At 38.9% G+C, this 19,009-nt stretch overlaps 1 long non-coding RNA gene across 1 annotated transcript in view; it reads right to left on the minus strand.

Moving 5' to 3' along the window:
* The window catches only part of LOC122540938, an 86,919-nt gene extending 68,201 nt beyond the window's left edge, over nt 1-18,718 (minus strand). The window contains exon 1 of the long non-coding RNA XR_006309464.1: nt 18,596-18,718. This is a non-coding gene — a long non-coding RNA (uncharacterized LOC122540938). The remainder of the gene's footprint in view (nt 1-18,595) is intronic.
* Nucleotides 18,719-19,009: the final 291 nt, after the last annotated feature.

Below are 19,009 nucleotides of genomic sequence, written 5' to 3' on the forward strand. Positions count from 1 at the left end.
TTCCCCTTGATCATCTGCTGGTTTTAGAAACATGGATCATTCATGCTCCTCTGTAGCCATCCCCATTCTTGCTTCCATTCACACGCATCACAACCGAGGATACTATATCTCCTCCCATGACTTCTCTTTCAAGGCTCACAAGAGTCGTCCCTGGTTCATTGCAAGTTTAAAAGGAGCTTCCTCTCAGCAAAGCCAGACATAAATATAAAATTCATCATCACCTCCAAAGTGTCATTTTGGCCTTGAGTTAAGTGAGAAAAGAGTATTTGAGGATCAGGAACACAAACTTGGCTTAGGTCATGGTTTACCAGGCAGCAGCAGTTCATCTGCTCCTAAATGCATGAAAGACTTGGGTAACCAACTGCAGGCACCTCAAACTGGAATAGGTACAGCAATGCCCTCACAAGATCCACCAAATCTGGTGGCAAGAAAATGGGTCCAAAACTGACATGCTCTCCCAAGCCAACAAGCCCATCACCAAAGCACCTTCATTACTCTACTGGGCAGAACATATTGTGCATATACCTGACACAAGGCTCCCAAAACAACAGCTCAACTCACAACTTGGTAATTTTAGAAAACACCCAGGACAAATAGAAATGCTTGTGACCAAATGGAGAACATTCCTTCAGAAAGGATCAACTCATCGACAGACTTCATTAAGGACAGGAAGAGATTATGTCAAGGCATATGAGAGTGTGGACAAACCTTCAAACCACCCATCTACCATACTCTTCAAGACCACCTGCCTCACATGCACACATTGGACTTAACAATCAAATTTGACCCATCAAACTAGAGTGGAAACAAATCAACCTCAATCCTGAGGAACCATCTACAAACAAGGTGACTTCAGGGTTCCAACCTTACCAATGCACTGGAAACATAAATTCAGTTTTCACACATTTTATAAAATTTAGCACTACCTCTCCATCTCTCCTTTTGACTATTCAGCAGTTGCCACAATCTACAATTGTCTAGTTAGCCATTCACATTAATTTGGCTGAATTGGTGTCAGTCTCACCTCTGGATCAGAAGGTCACGGATTTAAGCTCTGTTTCATGATTCAAACACATTTACTGGCTTGATATTCCACAGCAATATTTGTATAGTATTGTATTTTCCACAATCATAACCCGATGTCTCATCTGCATACTTGGCAGATAATCTCACAACGCCAAATGGAGGAACAGCAGGGAGGTTTTCCAGTATCTGATACATATTACCCCTCCTTACCCTAAACCAGCAAAAATGGATTAACAAATAAAACATTATTTCATTTATTACTTGTGTGGAAATTGGTTATAACCTATGCCTCCATCGCAATGACAAAAACATTTCAAATATAATTCAAGGTCTTCTTTTAAGTGGAAGTTACCATTTAACAATTGAATTTATTGCTTTTAATACCTGGTGAGCCAAAATAACCTACAGCCAATGCCAGCAAACAAAAAGTAGTTTGTTTTCCCCAGTTTCCAGAGACAATTAAATACCTAACTCGACTACATTTACTCTCCTTGCCATCACCTCTACCAAACCAAAAGATGTAGAACTTTAGCCTCCAACTCAATATCAGGCATCACTCCTTCCTCAAACTCATGTATTATCAAGAGTCAAAAACACTGCAGATGCTGGAAGCCAATGTAGACAGGCAGGAGGCTGGAAGAGCACAGCAAGCCAGGCAGCATTAGGAGGTGGCAAAGTCCCAAAACATTGACTTCTCGACCTCCTGACACTGCCTGGCTTGCTGTGTTCTTCCAGCCTCTTGCCTATCTACCTTGTAGTATCAAGGCTGCTTTCCCTCAGGCCTGAAATGAGTCGCACCCATGTTGCTACCTCTCTGTTCTGTCAATGAAATCATTAACCATTCATTTATCATCTCAAGTCTGCCCTTCTCCAATATTCTCCTAGTAGGCTGCTCTTCTTCCACCCTCCACAAACAAAATAATTCAAATCACCAGGTTTACTTTCTCACACAGTTCTTGCCAACTGCTGTTGGCTCTCTATTCCCCAGGGGTTTTCATTCTCATTTTTACACCTTTCTCTGGTTTTGCCTCACCATACCACGACAATATATTTCAATGGTGAGTCCCATCTTTGATGCCAGTTCTTCTCTCATTCACAGCTTTCTCCACTTTGTCCTTGGCTGGTCTTCAGCTGCAATGCCATTCCTCAACTGGAATTCCTTTCTGCCAGTGTATTCACCTTGTTATGTCCATATTCATCTTAAAAGGCCTCAGAAAGTCTTTTATGTTCATCTTGCTGAGGCTCTCTCTGCCCTTTTCCCTTCCAGTTTTGCCATTCATCACCCAAGACTTCTATCATGAGGAATGCTATAAAAATGCAAGTTTCTGTGGCTTTCATTAACTAGGATTGTTTGGGGAAAAATCTAAAGGAACTTGCACTCTGTTTCAGTATCTGACCAAAGCATGAAGGAGATTTAATCTGCAATTAATCCTTGTAATCCTGAGGACCAACAGTAGGGAAGTAGTCAACTGCCTATACCAACTATCTCTTCCCTTGAGAAGATCACAAATCTACCTATTCAGAGAAGGGGACTGGTGCATACACACAAACATAGTTACACCCAAGTGAATTAAGACACAAAATGCAAGCAGCTTGCAGCAGAACCCAAATTAAATATCTGCGGGACTTTTGGAAGAATCATTTTGGAAAGTCATTCATACCCTTTTTTTGTTTTGGAAAATGACAATGTGTGTCACATCTCCAGAACATTCCAAACCATTCAAGATGTAATTGGGGAAAAGGAAACTGGCAATTGTTCACTCTTCTTATCATTAACACTGTGACTTTAATTTCGGCTGATATCCATATTAGCAAAATGAACATGCACTTTGCCTGACAATCCCATCTGCATGTAATCAATTTTCTGATTTTCAGTTATAGTCATAGAGTCATAGAGATGTACAGCACAGAAACAGACCCTTCAGTCCAACTCGTCCATGTCGACCAGATATCCTAAACTAATCTGGTCCGATGTGCCAGCACTTGGCCCATAGCTCCCAAAACCCTTCCTATTCATATACCCATCTAGATGCTTTTTAAATGCTGTAATTGTACCAGCCTCTAACACTTCCTCTGGCAGTTCATTTCATACACGTACCACCCCCTGTGTGAAAAAGTTAGCCCCTTAGGTCCCTTATAAATTTTTCTCCTCTCATCCTAAACCTGTGCCCTCCAGTTCTGGACTCCCCCACCCCAGGGAAAAGATTTTGTGGATTTATCTTATCCATGCCCCTTATGATTTTATAAACCTCTATAAGGTCATCCCTCAGCCTCCGACGCTCCAGGGAAAACAGCCCAGCCTATTCAACCTCTCCCTGTAGCTCAAATCCTCCAACCCTGGCAACATCCTTGTAAATCTTTTCTGAACCCTTTCAAGTTTCACAACATCCTTCCTTGATGTCAATGGGAATCAACCAAAAAACTCTCCTATAGTTTGAATCATATCTGACATGAAGGAAGATGGTTGTAGTCGTTAGAGGTCAATCATCTCAGTTCCAGAACACCTCTGCAGGTGTTCATCTGGATAGTGTCATGAGCGCAACCATCTTCAGTGCCCCATTAGTTACCTTCCCTTCATCAAAGGTCCACCAACTACAAGGCACAAGTCAGGAGTGCGATGGAATACTCCCCTGGATAACAGCCGCTCAAATAACACTCAAGAAGCTAGACAACATTCAGGACAAAGCAGCCAACTTGATTGGCACCACATCCACAAGCATACACATTTTCCACCACCACCAATGCACAGGAGTAGCGGTTTGTTTACAAGATGCACTGCAGAAATGCCGCAAGGCTCCTTAGACAGCACCTTCCAACCCCACAACTATTCCCATCTAGAAGGACAAGGGCAACAGGTACATGGGAACACCATCACCTGCAAATTCCCCTCCAAGTCACTTCCACCCTGACTTGGAAATATATTGTCATTCCTTCCATGTTGCTGGGTCAAAACCCTGAACTCCCTCCTTAAAGGCATTGTGGGTCTACCTATAGGACATAAACAGTTACAGTTCAAAAAGACAGCTCACCAGCACCTTCTCAAAGGCAATTAAGAATGGGTAATATTTGCTGGCTCAGCCCCACCACCAGCATTCTATGAATGAATAAAAAAGTGTTACAGGATGAATGAGGAAGCTGAAAGTAGCAGCAGTACAAAAGTAAACCATTATATAGTTTGTCTAAAAAAATAAGAATTCCAATTTCCAGCCCTCCAGAAACTAGAAATATCAGAAAACCATTTTAACTGGGAAATATGGACAAAGTAACAGCTGCAATTTGCTTTTTGACAAAAAAAATGAAACTGATGGTTTTCAGGTTTAAGTTTTTAAAATTTGATTTACTTATAAGACTTCCAGCTACATTGTACACCCACTGATTCAGCTGAGGTATCTGAAACATGAATTATTTGCAAACATACATGCTTTTTTAGTCGAGATCCAAATATACAGTGCAAGCCTGTCTGGTGGGAAAATATAATTAACGAGAAATTCAGTTACATACTTAATAAATGGACAGAGACTCTTGAGTTTTAAGCACGACTTGTCAGTCAGAGCTGGAGAAGTGTACACAATACCACTATTCAGTGCAGAGGCCTAGAGATTTTCAATTGAATTAAAACAGCACAAAGAAGCCAGATTTTCACAGCCTCCCCCCTTATTGATTATTAAAATCTCCTCAGAGTACAGCATAGTGGAGAAAGAAACTAGTTATTGTGAAGGTAGTGGGTTGAAGTGTTAAGGGATGTGGGTAAAAACATTCTAATATTGCACTCTGGGTCTGATGGGGATTACAGGCCAGCATTGAGGGAGAAACAAAATGAGAATCTACAATGTTTGCACAGTGGGGTCACTCAATTTTAAGCCACTTTCTGAATCACAGAATAAAACAACATTGCAAATTTCCCCAAAGAAAATCCCTTTCTTTTTTTTCCCAAGGATTTTCCTCTCCTGTCCTGAAGACACTGACTAATGCCAGAGCACAGATCCATGGTTCCTCAATAGTAAGTATCCATTCTTAAACTGAGCACAGTAATTACCAGTGAGGTATTCATTAGCGTGGGGGGGGGGGGGGGGGGGAGGTGCTGCTGGACGTGGTGGTGGTGTGCGGGAAACAAGTGGATGAGAAAATAAAAGCTGAGTTTGGCAGCGTTCACATTCAAATGCACTTTCCAGCAGAAGTCATTGAAAATGGATCACTGCCCCTGAAGCAGATTGTGATGTTTAGTTTTATGCTTTGCAATGGAAGGTAGCTCAATGATTCAGTGCTACTATTTGTTTAAGCTCTTACTCACACTACTGACTTCTGCTGCTTTTGTACGTGTTCCTGTCTCTCAGTAGCAACTTGGACAGTAAAATATGGAACAACGGGAACAGTGCATGAGTTTATGTGACTGATCTCAATTTCTACCATAATGAAATTTGTTCACTGCAGATAGATCCTGCAATGATGTCTTGCCAAAGGCTGGTTTCTCCAGCTCCTCTCCTCTGTTGAAAGTAAGAGAATGATGAGGTTATGCTTGAAGCAGCACTCAGGTGCTGCTGCTTTTGTAGTTACTTATCAGTGTTAATTTGGCGCAAGCTTCTTAAGGGGACACCTTTCTCAGAAAATAAAGTGATTTTAGCAAACCTTGCATTGCACAGGACACAAAAAGCATCCAAAAGCATTACCAACACATTTGCACATCGTTGTTGTGAGGAATGGAACACAAAGTATTTCTCCAATTCCAAAACACCAATTAAAATGTTGCTAAATACATTCACAATGTAGACTATGTTCTATTAGCATTAGATCAGAAGTCACATGACACCAGGTTATAGTCCAACAGGTTTACTTGAAATCATAAGCTTTCAGAGTGCCGCTCCTTCATCAGGCTCCTTCAACAGCAATGTGGTCATGACCAGACAATTTATGGTGGTTGGATAAATATTTGTCAGGACACTGGAGACGATCCTACCGCCCCCCTCCCCCTTTCTCCTTCTCTTCACCTGATGAAGGAGTAGTTCTTTGAAAGCTTGTGATTTCAAATAACCTGGTGTCATTTGACCTCTGACCTTGTCCACTCCAGTCCAACACCTGCACCTCCACACCATTAGACTTAGATCTGCAGTGAAAATGTACAGTGTTTGTGTTTCTCTTTAGTTTTATTTAAATTGAATATCAGGCAGGACTCTGTTAGAGTTAGAACAACATCTGTTTCTACCTCTCCAGGTCCTCTAAATCTTCTGATCCTCATCTTTCTCATTTCCAAATACCATCCACTGCCCTAGCTATTCACTGTATCACATCTCCAGTGCATTGCAATTAACATTTGAAAGCACAGGATAGGAAAACACTGTATACGTCAACTGCTAAATCCCGAGATCTATTGCTATTTAAACACCTATTCCCCCAATATCTACCCGTGGCTATTTACAGGACATTCACAGTTTAAAAAAAATGTTAGTCATAGGGTTCAGTGATGGCCTACTCATATACTGAATAGAAGAAGCATATTCAGAACCCAGACGTACAACGTCCGAAGCAACATAAATCACCACATTAGCAAATAAACTTCAAATCATTAAAAACCATTTAACATTTAAAATTAATATTTCAAATAAAGGATCTGCATGCCTACCAATCAATTAAGTCAGATAAAAATAGACTATTGTCCACCTCACAAACATCCAAATTTATCAAGTCACTCTGCTTAAGTGAATTATGCAATTTATATGGTTAGTGTGATCTTGTACTTATTTTATCCAACATTATGGTTTACTCAGTGAATAACAAAAAAAAATCCAAATGAATGCTCTAATTCCATCCCTGGCCTTTGACACATTCGTGATTTCAGATATAATAATACTTGTTCTAAGACTTTCTTTAGCGCCCATAGACTACTGAGGTATATGTTAAAAAGTATCAGCCAAGTTCCTGTTATGCTGGTCAATGACTCCCACAGTTATTCAACAGTCAGCTTGGTTTAGTCAGCATCACTTAGATCTTGTAGTCAGGAGGTTATGGGTTAAGCCCCACCCTAAGACATGAGCACATAATCTACACTGTTACTACAGTGTTCTATTAAAGGAATGTTAAATACTTAGGCATCACTCTCCATATAAGATATTAAACTGAGGCCCTGCCTGCCTACTCCAATGATTCAAGGACACTGGAAAAGATCTCATAACAGAAGAATAGTAGAAAGAATGGTAGAGAATTCTCCTGATATTCTTGGTCAACATTCCTACCTCAAACACTAAAAAAGGCCTCAAGCACCATCCAAAAAGTACAAAGTTGTAATAACTAGTCATTGATCTTACTTGGTTCTTATGTGACAGTGCCATTCTGACGTTGTCTGCTGCACTTATCCACATAAAATGGAAGTAGTTGCTTCACTTCAAAGTAAATGATTGCACGCAAAGTGCTTGAGATAGTCCTGAGGGATTGATAAAGAAATACACAAATGAAAGTCTTTCTTCTGTCTCTGCATGCATGTACACATGCATATGGGTGTTAGATGAGAAAAGGAATGGACTTGGGTTCTATCAATATAATCTTGCCATGTAGATCCACAAATGAAGAATATTCATTTACATTTGGATAGCAACTGGATATGTGCAGCAAGATCCAAAGAAGATCAGCAGCTTCAGAAAAAAAGGAAAAGGAAAGTTTAGAAAGAAAAGAATATTTGTTCTTTTGTCTTTCAGCTTGCAGTCTTCAACATATGGTTTAGGAAAGAAATATTTATGTATATGTAGACTTGTCTACTTTTTTTGTAACATTTGCAGCTATTAAAAAAATATTGTTAGCTAACATGGTGAAATGGTGTTAATTCACAGGTACACTTGCCAGTAGCTGCAGATAGAAACATGCAGATTTCTTTTTAGGGTGTTCTCAAGAGTTATCCAATTACATTTGAGGCAATGCTGTCATGTCATTTTCCTTCTTGTCCCATAAATAGGAAGAAACTACAGGGAAAAAAATTCTAGTCATCTAGTCAGGGATTATATACAAAGCTTTCATAGATTTGTAGTCAGGCTTCACATAAAGTATTGTGACAAGTTGTGTGCATCTGGCCTTCCAAGAAAATTGATTTGGATAGGGTTGAAAGAAGAGAGGCAGTGATGATTCCAGGATTCAGGCCTCTAAGTTATGAGGAATGACTCAGAACAAAATTTCTCTTTTCATGCAGAAAAATAAAAGCCTGGGTTAGAAAGGGATGTGGATGGTGCAATTTTGCCAAAGTTTATCGGGAGGCCTGAGTTGCTGATGAGAGAAAAAATATCTAGGATTTCCTTTAGTAATCACTATCTTTTGACTGCTGTTGGGCAGGGAATGTACGGCAACTTGGTGAGCACACATTCAGACTCAGTTACCACGTCTTCCAGTTTGCATTGATTTCAGATACTGATCATTTATGGTCAGACTTGTAAGATGGTCATTTGCCTGAAGTATCAACAGAGGCTGGTAACTTCAACTAATAGCAAAAGTATTCTTCTATATAAAATGAAGCATACAATTCTAAATGAGGTGAAGAATGTATGTGCATATATCATTGAAGGTAGCAGGACAGATTGATAACATGTTTAATAATCATATGGAATCCTAGGTTTATAAATAAGGACACAGAGTACAGAAGGAAACAGTTATGGTGAACTTTTATACACATTAGTTTTGATTCAACTGAAGAAATGTCTACAGTTCTGGCCCTCAACACTAAGAAGGGCATGTAAGCACGGAAAGGATGCAGAAACAATTTACGAACACTGTTCCAGGAGTGAGATGTTAAACACCAGAGATTAGGAGCAGGTTAGACATTGTCTGGGCATATACTTTTCTAGTCAGAGTTCTATTTCAAATTCTAAGTCACAAAATCCCAATCCCACTCATTCATTTTTCTCCATATACAGCTAGTTAGCAGTGCTGCCTCACAGTGCCAGGGACTTGGGTTTGATTATAACCTCAGCTGTCTGTATGTAATCTACATGTTCTCCCTATGTCTTCATGGGTTTTCATCAGGTGTTAAAGTTTCTCGCCACAGTCCAAAGACTGTGCGGGTTAGGTAAATTGGCCATGCTAAACTGCCCCATAGTGTCCAGAAATGTGCAGGCTAGGTGGATTAACCATGGTAAATGTGGAGTTACAGGAATGGAGGAGGATGAGTCTGGATGGGACATTATTGGGAGGGTTGGTCCAGACTTGATGGGCAAAATAGCTTTTATCTGCACTGTAGGAATTCTATTTCTATTTCAGTCAAGGGTTCACCCAATTATTTCTTAATTAACACACATCCATCATTTGTCACAAGAACAGAAAATGATGAAGAAACTCAGCACACTGGCAGCATCTGTGGAGAGAAAAACAGAGGAACGTTTCAACTCCAGTAAGACTCTTCTTTAGAACTGTTTTGAAGAAAAGTCACATCAGACTCAAAACGTTAACTTTATTTCTCTCTCCACAGATGCTGCCAGATCTGCTGAGTTTCTCCAGTATTCAGCATATTTGTTTCATATTTCCAGCATCTGCTCCATCATGCTTTTATTGAATCATCATTTTTTCCCTGGTTCAACTTGGCTAAAGGCCAGATCCCACTAGATAACATAAGGGAACTCAGTCATGTAGATGGATTGGAGAAACTTGAGCTATTCTCCTTCAGAAAAGGAAGAGTAAGAGGAGATTTGGTGGAGTTTTAGATTAGATGAGATTAGATTAGATTCCCTACAGTGTGGAAACAGGCCTTTCAGCCCAACCTGTCCACACCAACCCTCCGAAGAGTAACCCACCCAGACCCATTTCCCTCTGACTAATGCACCTAATACTGTGGGCAATTTAGCATGGCCAATTCACCTGACCTGCACATCTTTGGACTTATTCAAAATAATGAGGAATCTAGACACAGTAGGCAGACAGAAACTGCTCCCACGAACAGTAGGGTCAAAATCTAGAGGATATTGATTTAAGATGAATGATAAAAGAACCAAAGGTAACAAAAGGAAAATCTTCATGCAATGTGTGGCTAAGATCTGGAAAGCATTGCCTGAGAGTATGGTGAAAGCTGACTTAGTGATGGCATTTAATATGAAATTCCTTGACTATCAGAAGAGAAAATATTGCCTGGGTGAGGGGGAAAGGGAGTAATTGAGTTGCTCTCACAGAGAGTTAGCATTGTCAGGAAGAGCTGACAGACCTTCTTCTGAGCTATAACAGGTATATAATTTTATATTCATTTAAGACATTGGTAAAAGGAAAACAGATTTTTATTCAGCAGAGATTTCTTTTTGAAAAATGTTTGAGTTGTGGGAAAAGGTAACAGCCAAAAATGAAAGCACTTTAAAACTGCTGTGATTGTTTTGCCTCAATGAAAGAAAAAAGTGACTCAAGACATGCTAATGTTGAAAAATTTGTTTCAGATTGTAAACAGACTGCCAGGAAACAATACAATTGTTTTGAAAAGAAATTTCTGCTTGTTTAAGATGTCTCCCATTTGCTTTCAGTTCCTTGCACACTTTCTTCCCCTTCACCCCCTCTCACCAACTTCTTCCTATCCTGCATGTTGTTGCCCTCACCTTGCTCCAACTCCCCAGTTGTATTGATTGGAGCCAGTATGAGAGGCCAACCATTTTGAACCAATTCAAATTGGAATATAAAGGGAAAAGGCAATCCTTAATCAACCCTTTGGAGGCAAGGAATGGTGACTTATATTTTACCCTAATTCTCACTTCACTTTCCACACACCCCACCCTCCACACAACTGTCCAAATAGGCAATCATAAGTTAGAAGATATGAGAGCAAATTCCCTGCGGCAGTCTGACTGGCAAACTGGGAAACTTAGATTTTGATATCCAGGTAAAGGATCATAGGCCAAGACAGGCAACTTCAAGATAAAAGAGGCGACAGGTGAAGATGAGGCTAATCAAACAAAAAATGGTTAGATGGCAGTTTTCTTAACTTATAAATGCCTTTAGATCATCACAGGAAGGGCAAAAGAGATAAAGGGTTCGAGGATCCTAAGGTTCTAGGAAAGAATAAACTAAAAGAGGAGAGAGATGGTGCTAAAAGTGTTCATTTCAGTGCAAAGAGGAAATAAACAGTGTGTTAGTCTAAATGTATAAGGAACTAGAAAGAAAAATCTGAGTAGCAATGAATATTTGGTAAAATAGAATAAAAAAGAAATTTCAGACAAACAGAGAAAAACAGACTTGAATTAAAGATACACATAGAAAGAGAAGCAGGAAAAGAAAGACAATGAAAACTAAAGAAAATTATTCATTTGGTTGTGATTCAGCCATTCATCTAACCAGAAATTGCCATGATTGGATCAGTGGATCATCTTGCATCCTGCCTGATTTTATATATCAGTGAAGTCAATGTGATCCCATTAACTTTCCACCAATTGAGCTGAGTTAAAATTATCCTCAGGGAAAAAGAGAAAAAGATCAGAGGTCAGTTGGATCTTAGGACGAAAATAACAAGAAAAAAATGCAATAGCACTATTTATGTCAAAATAATGTAAATTATGTCTCAATTAATGTTTTACATTTCTGATACAGTCACTGCTGTGTCAGGATCTTCAGTCAAATTGTATAGAACAAGGTCTTACAAACTGCAACAAGTTAAATAGGCTATTAGTTTAATTTTATTTGTATTCGTTGAAACATAACTGAGGGATCAGGGCACTGAGAAGTCTTTAAATAGTAAACTAAGGTCTTTTATATCAATTTGAGAAATTATATTAGTTTAGTTTAACATCTAAACTACAACTACCAGAAAACAATGTAAGGTATTCATAGTACTGAATTGGAATAGCAGCTGAGATTATGTGCTCAAATTCTGGAATAAAACTTGAACCCACCATCTTCTAGCTCAAAACTAAAAGTACCACCTTGAATCAGCCAAGCTGCCAATTGATAATTTAAGACTCAACTCACTTCAGGCAACTTAAAATATAGCCTGTGCAAAATGATGAATTATTGAACATTTTCGTTGAAAAGAAGGGAGCATCATTTAAGTTTGAAGATATTTTTCACGAATTTTTCTTATTTAGAACCATCTTTAATCTGGATCTGTTGATCAAAGATTAGACCTGGTCATTCCCAACAGTTCTAATTTGATTCTTGGTCAGGAATCTCAAAAGTTTCTGTCATTTCCAATGAAAAGTTGACAGCTATTTTGAGTATTTATCTTTATATCTTTAGTCCAACACCAGGAAACAAAGATATTAATTGCTGGCATGAAGTTCTACCAAAATTAAATAGTATACAGTGATAGCCTGTTGCCCAAATATCATATTAACACCCGAGTCCAGTTTTTTCCATTGTTAAGTACTATATTAGCCAAGAAAGAAATCTAACTAGCCATTGCTCATTATTTTACTTAGAAGGCAGTTATTGAAATTCATCTTGCGTAACTTCACACAACGCAATGGATACAAAGTTCCCCATTCATGGTAGATATTTTAATCTAATTTGCTAGATGGGAAAATGCAAAGGACCAAGTGGAACAATTATTTCACATCCCATTCAATGAGAGAAAATCTAACTTTTCCTGCCAGTCAGATATCTGATTGAATTACACACTGTCCTAATTTTACTTTCCAATGAGGCCAACAAATTTTATCAGGCAGGACATAAAACTAACATTCCACCTGGTCATTAGGGTTTCTTTTCTGATGGGTAAGGTTAAGATTAGCATGGTGACTGGCATTTATGGCTCTCATTTGTAATGGGCAACCTCTGGAACTATTGCTCTTGCTATTTAAATGCACTTTACCACCTTTTTTAGAAACATCTCAAAACAATTTACAAATAGTAAATTACTTGTTGCAGTGCAATTATAATTTAGGCAAATTCAGTGGCCATTTTTCAAACAGTATTTTTTTTTAACAATGCAGATTGAGAAACGTATCTTAGCCATAACTATCTTCTTCAAAGATTGCATAGAATCATTAACCATGCGTCAAATAGTGTCTTTGATTCAGTTATACCTCAAGAGAATGAGCCTCCTGTGCAACACTCCCTTAGCACATCATGAATGTATCAATCTGGATTATGTGCTCATGTTCTACAGTAGGGTTTAACACACAGCTATCTGATTCAGAGACAAGAGAACCATCAGTTTGAGACTGTAGGTGGTTGGCATTATACTTCAATAAACAGGATCTTCAAACTCCATTTACTCACAATGCTCATTGTCAAGCAGATTACAGCAGTTGAGGGAACAACAAAGTTGATATTCCCAATACCTTCACAATCACTCTGGCTCTCCTCCTTACATACACTATTTATCTATATATCAGACACAATATCAACCTAACCATACATAGTCAAGTGAATCCAGGATAGTCAGGCCTGATACTTGAATTCACACCTTCCCAGTTGGGTTGGAGTCTTAACATTCCCCAATCACAGGTCACCCTTCACCCTCACTTCCATTTTATGGAAGCCCATAAAAAAGTTATATTTTTATTGTTTTCTCTGTTTTACTGATAGGGGCAGATGTTTGCTACTCCCCCACATATTTCTGACCAAGCTTTAGGTCTGGCCTGAGATTAAGCCTACTTTACTTTTATTTCACTTTTTACAACTTTTTTTATTGCCTCAAACTGATGCACATCAGCATAACATTTATACTATCCTGGTTGCAATTTATATATTTAATTCAGTTCACTGAATCAATGAGGAATTATACTTGAGAAAATGAACAATGTGATCTTAGAGGTGAGGTTGACAAAATAATTGAAATAAATTTCCCCAGACAGGGGTCAGCAAAATGTGAAATATTTCAAAATGGCAAAACTATTACGAAAGCCCATTCATGGCATCCAAACTACTTGAGCATGCTTTAATTCCTAAGTTAGAAATTTGGTTAAAATGTTGCCTGTTTAATAAATGAAAGTTTCCTAGTTGTTAAGGTATCACATTGGACAGAGATATCTGATTCCTTTTTACCCTATGCTCAGGTAGTCAATCTTTGCTGGGAAGAACCAGACGTCATTAGTTTTAGTCCCCGTGCAAGGAAATGCAAGAATATATATAAAAAAACATACAGGCTGGATTCCTGCTCTTTATGATGTTATGTTGACAACTCTTCCATTCTGTCAAATGCATGCTTCTGAGCACTGGAAGTGGCTAGAAGTGAGATCATACATGTTGCTGCACTCAACGCATATCTACAGTCATTAGATACTTGAAAATTGCCAATTCGCTGAGGTATCACAGGGGAAGATGCACTCATGGTACAATAACACAGTCAGTGTCAGCAGTAACAAAAGAGAACAGAAGAAATTAAATCTGATGGTTAAAAGGAAAAGTTTGAGGGCTAAAGGAGAAAAGATGTTTTAAAGGATTTTATAACATATTGAAATTTCCACCTACAGGCCTTTCCATAATTGACACAGGCCATATACAGCCAAGACAAAAGAGCCCTGCATTCTAATGAAAGTTAGCAATTTGTAAAGTTAACTTTGTTTCTGTCATGACAAATGCTACCTGACTTCTGAGGCATTTTTCCTGTATTTCCTGCTTTCATTACAAAAAGTAACACTGTAGTTACACATCTTATATATTTTAACTTTAACTACTTGTAGTACGTTCTGTTACTGTAGTTACACATCTTATATGTTTTAACTTGAACTATTTGTAGTACGTTCTGTTAAGAACCATTTTAGGATTAACCAACTGAACACTTGAATGAATTTTTTCATGTCATCATGGTAAACACAACAGATTTCAATATTCACAATGAAATAAAGCTGCACTTGATACAGGTAGGAAAATTGAACAGACCAAAGTAGGTACTAAAGACAATAAAGCAAAATTAAGATGTTTAGACCAGCATGCACTGAGAACAAGCCGGTTGCAACAAATGCACTGGGCAGTCAGTTACTTTACTTTAATTTCATTTAATATTTTTTCAGCTCTATTTCAGAGACAGCATATCAAATTTCATGTCACTTGTCCTCATGATAATTTAACTAAAATCAATCATCAAATCAATTTTTGTTCCAGCATTTGGTTTAAAAAATTGTCACATTTGAACAGAAAATGCACTACTCACTGTAAAAATAAACTGTTTCCAGGATTTTAAAAACTTTATTGTGAGAGAAAGCACCAACATGCCTTTAAAACTGCTTAAAGCCCTACAAAGGTCAAAATATACTCTAGTTAAAAAAAATCTAGAAATGCACAGCTGGTGTCTCAGCATCTGAAAGAGGAAGAAGGGTGACAGCATGGGTAAGACTTCTCATCATAGCTTTTTCTTAATATCAGTGTTGCTTTTCTTTTTCAGAAACAAATTATTTGGCTGTGTACATAGTATTTTAAAAAGATGGTTATACATTACAGTACATATTAGAAAGTAACATCAGAAATAAGAGGAGTTGGCTATTCAGCCATTTGAACACTGTCATCCAAAATGATCATGGCTGAACATCTAACTCACTTCCACCTTCCTGCAATATTCCTATACTCCTTAATATCTGAAATCAGTTTCTGTCTTGAATATACTTGACAACCAAACATCTACAACTGTCCAATGCACAACTTATTATGCCAAGAAATGTCTCCCCAAAAATAGCAAACAGCTTATTCTGAGGCTGTGATCCCTATAAAATTGTTGAAATCTAATTTTCCTATTCCATTCTTTAAGGAATGAGCTTTAATGAGCTATATTCCTATCCCTGCCCAAACTTAACATTTTCCAGCCAAGAGTGATGGCTAGTGATCACAAGTGAGAACCCGTCCTTGTAAAGCCAACTGAGATTAATTAGTTCAGTACTTTCCTGGTCTGACTATATCAATACTACACAATTATTCAAGTTAAACTATTTTACCAAATTAAATCTCAGCTGATACTCATAGAGGAAAGACTACCCAAATCTAAAGGCACTGAAATAGTTATGTCAATTAATCAGTTTCTCAGAATTTGATATATTCAACATTCTGTTCCCACAGATGCAAATATTCAAAGTTTATTGAACTCCTTCACTCGAGTGAAGTAGGTAGTATGGGGACATTATTAAAAGGCAACAGGAGTTTATAACAAATTCACAATGAAAGTTAACATTAAAATGCTTCACCTCAACACAAATCCCAACTGATTTAAGTCACACATAAGATCTCAACAGCACCTTAATTTAACAGGGACTCTATTCTGTATAGACTAGGGTGATCATAAAATGATCCTTAATGAATAAACATCTGCATTACCTCTGTCCTAATTCAGTTCATTGGGGCTTAGCTGATATTTTTCAAATTAGCATCTGGCTTCTCATCTGCACCCCATTTCTACTCAGGTTCAAACAAAACCAGAGAATAATTGGCACTGAACCCAATGTCCAGCATAAGAATCAACCTAAATCCACTAGATTGAAAACAATTTATGCTGTAAAAGACTCCCAAATTATAATCAACGGAAATTACAAGTTACAGGTAAAATATTTGGCCACCACAAACCAAAGGTAAAACCTGATTCCTCTGTGGTTCAGTTACATGAAATGTTATCAAGCAGGACCCACAGGGCAAATCCATGGTTGAGGTTATTTTAATAAACCAATATACAGCCCATCCAATTGAACAAGGTGAAAATAATGGAAACAAATTTTCATTTGGAATGATAATTTTAAACATATTTCAGTTGAAAGTCATTGGTTAAAAATAAAAATTCTGTCAACAGCAATTTACAACAATACATGCTGATTTTGCCAAAGCCATACCAGCTGTGGTGAATTAAAACATACTCTAACAAACAATGGGACATTGAACTTTAAGTGAGATACGGGTACCTACAAAGTCAATTTATTTGACTCACAAAAGTATCACTTTGCGTCTCTTATTGATCATCAGATCGCTTCTATGCTACTGATACAACTTTGGGATAAATAGCTGGGAGGCTCGATGGGGTTTAGTTTCTGATGGTTTTTAATTGCATTCCCGAAGGACTAATTGAGAGGTATGGTCGAAGGCAGTTCGGGATCCGATTCCATCCGAACACTATTTTCCTGGGTCCTCACCAGAAAGTGTCTCAGACAGGCTTTCTGGCCGCACGATGAGTAAGACCCGCTTATGTCACTCAACGAACTTCAATGTAAACAGGACCATTTCCCAACCCTAGCCTTTGCTATGGAATCCGCATATCGGGTCGTTCGTTGCAGCGTCAATTTAGCTGTACAAAAATAATTAGTCTCAAATTGAACATTGCCCAAGTCCTCTCTTAAGTGGGCCCATCGAAATCAGCCTGCATTCTGCGGGCAAAGAGGAAAACGTGGACGACGGGCCAAAATAAAGACTCGAGTGATGGATGAGCTTTTGAACCTTTGTCAAATTCCAAAATCAAATTTTGGACCAAGTGGAGCAAGCGATGTGACTGCCTGACCACATCAGCGGGAGAAATACTGACTGAAGCTAAATTAAATCAGACTCTGGTATAGTTCCCGCTCTGGAGCAAATTTGTTTAAAAGATTTTCCCCCACGGCCGGCCACCATGAGAATTACTAGCCCAAATTACACAAAAGAAAGTCCCTCTGGTAGATGTGAAACCAATGGGTACGCATGCTGTAAGTTCTTTAACATTAAAAAAATTCATAAGTGGTTTTGATTTTCTTTACAATGGCCAGCTTACGTTAATGTCCTTATTTATTTTATTTTTCATTGTACCTCTTTTTAAATTAAAGTTGCGTTTGTTATTACTGGAAATAGGTCAGAAGACTGTTTCTACTCCAAGACTGAGACTTTATATTCTGTTGTAACATTAAACAATTGCGAAAAAAAGCAAAAGCTTTCGCTTCTGCCACACAGACTAAGTCTCTCAGAAGCACTGATTGTGACAGAGAAGAGGTGATTATAGTACTCACAGGATTAGCTCAGACATTCGGTGACACTTTGAGGGGTGGGGGGAGAGAAAGGGAGACAGACAGAACCAGGGAGTGCTCGTCTGAAAGTGGACATCTCATTAGAATTCAGCACCATGTCACTGGCGGATCTGAACGGACAGCTCTCAATGTGGTCTGTCTCTGATGGAGATGCGACTGAGGGTCCCTGACAGCCCCCGCCTCCTTCGAAGTGAAAATAAAAGGAAAGTTGGCGTTATTTCTGCTCCACTTCATCGGTCCTGGATACCCAAAGGCCAGCAACAAACAGCTGTCACCGCGGCCTGAAAAGTGACCAAATTATCGAGAACTTGACCTCTTAACGGGGCCAAACTTAAACCCAATCAGAAAGTCTGGAATGCTGAACTGCCTGCACATTCCGCGCCGGTTGGGTTGTGAGTGTAATCTAATAAAGGAATGTCTAATCTATTTAAACCAAAAGGCTGTCTCTCGTGGGGCCCTGAAATTAAACCAATACTCCGAACCCTGGGGTCGGTTCAACACAGTTTTAAGACCAATGGGCCCCCCTTGATTTGACAAATCGCAAAGGGTGGTAATAATTTTAACATTTCATCGCTGCTCGGTGTCTGCTGTGATGCTCCACACCGTGCCCGCTTTCAAGCGTTTTTACAATGAAGGTTACGGAACTAGCGATGGGTGTCTGCAGTCGAGAGACTTAAAAAATCAAGAGTTGCTCATTTTATGTAAAGGGAGATGATACTCACGTTGCTTCGCTGCCGGTGTTCCTTTTCTTGTCTCGAGTAACTGCGGTGTCTAATAGTTTTCTTCTCAGACCCTTCCTTTGCATTTTCTCATCTTGCAGTCGAGCTCTCTCTCTCTCTCTCCTCGAAGCTATGGAAGTGGTTTCTACTTTCGGTTATCTAGCTTTATGATGGATCAGCAATACTCATACAGCTAGATAACCAAAGACAGCAGCCAACTTCCGCCCCACATCCCAGGCGCTGGAAGGAGAGGTCAAGAGGATTTTTCTATCTGTCATCAAAGAAGGAAGAGAGAATGTCAGCTACAAACATCTGGCGGCTCCTAGCACCTCTCCGCTTGCGAACTCGGTTCTCTCCAGGTTTTGCCCTCAGGTTCGGGGAGGGTTGGGGGGTGAGGATTGGGGAAGGGTGGGGGTT

The sequence above is a fragment of the Chiloscyllium plagiosum genome, chromosome 36, assembly GCF_004010195.1.
Source record: "Chiloscyllium plagiosum isolate BGI_BamShark_2017 chromosome 36, ASM401019v2, whole genome shotgun sequence".
Classification (NCBI taxonomy): domain Eukaryota; kingdom Metazoa; phylum Chordata; class Chondrichthyes; order Orectolobiformes; family Hemiscylliidae; genus Chiloscyllium; species Chiloscyllium plagiosum.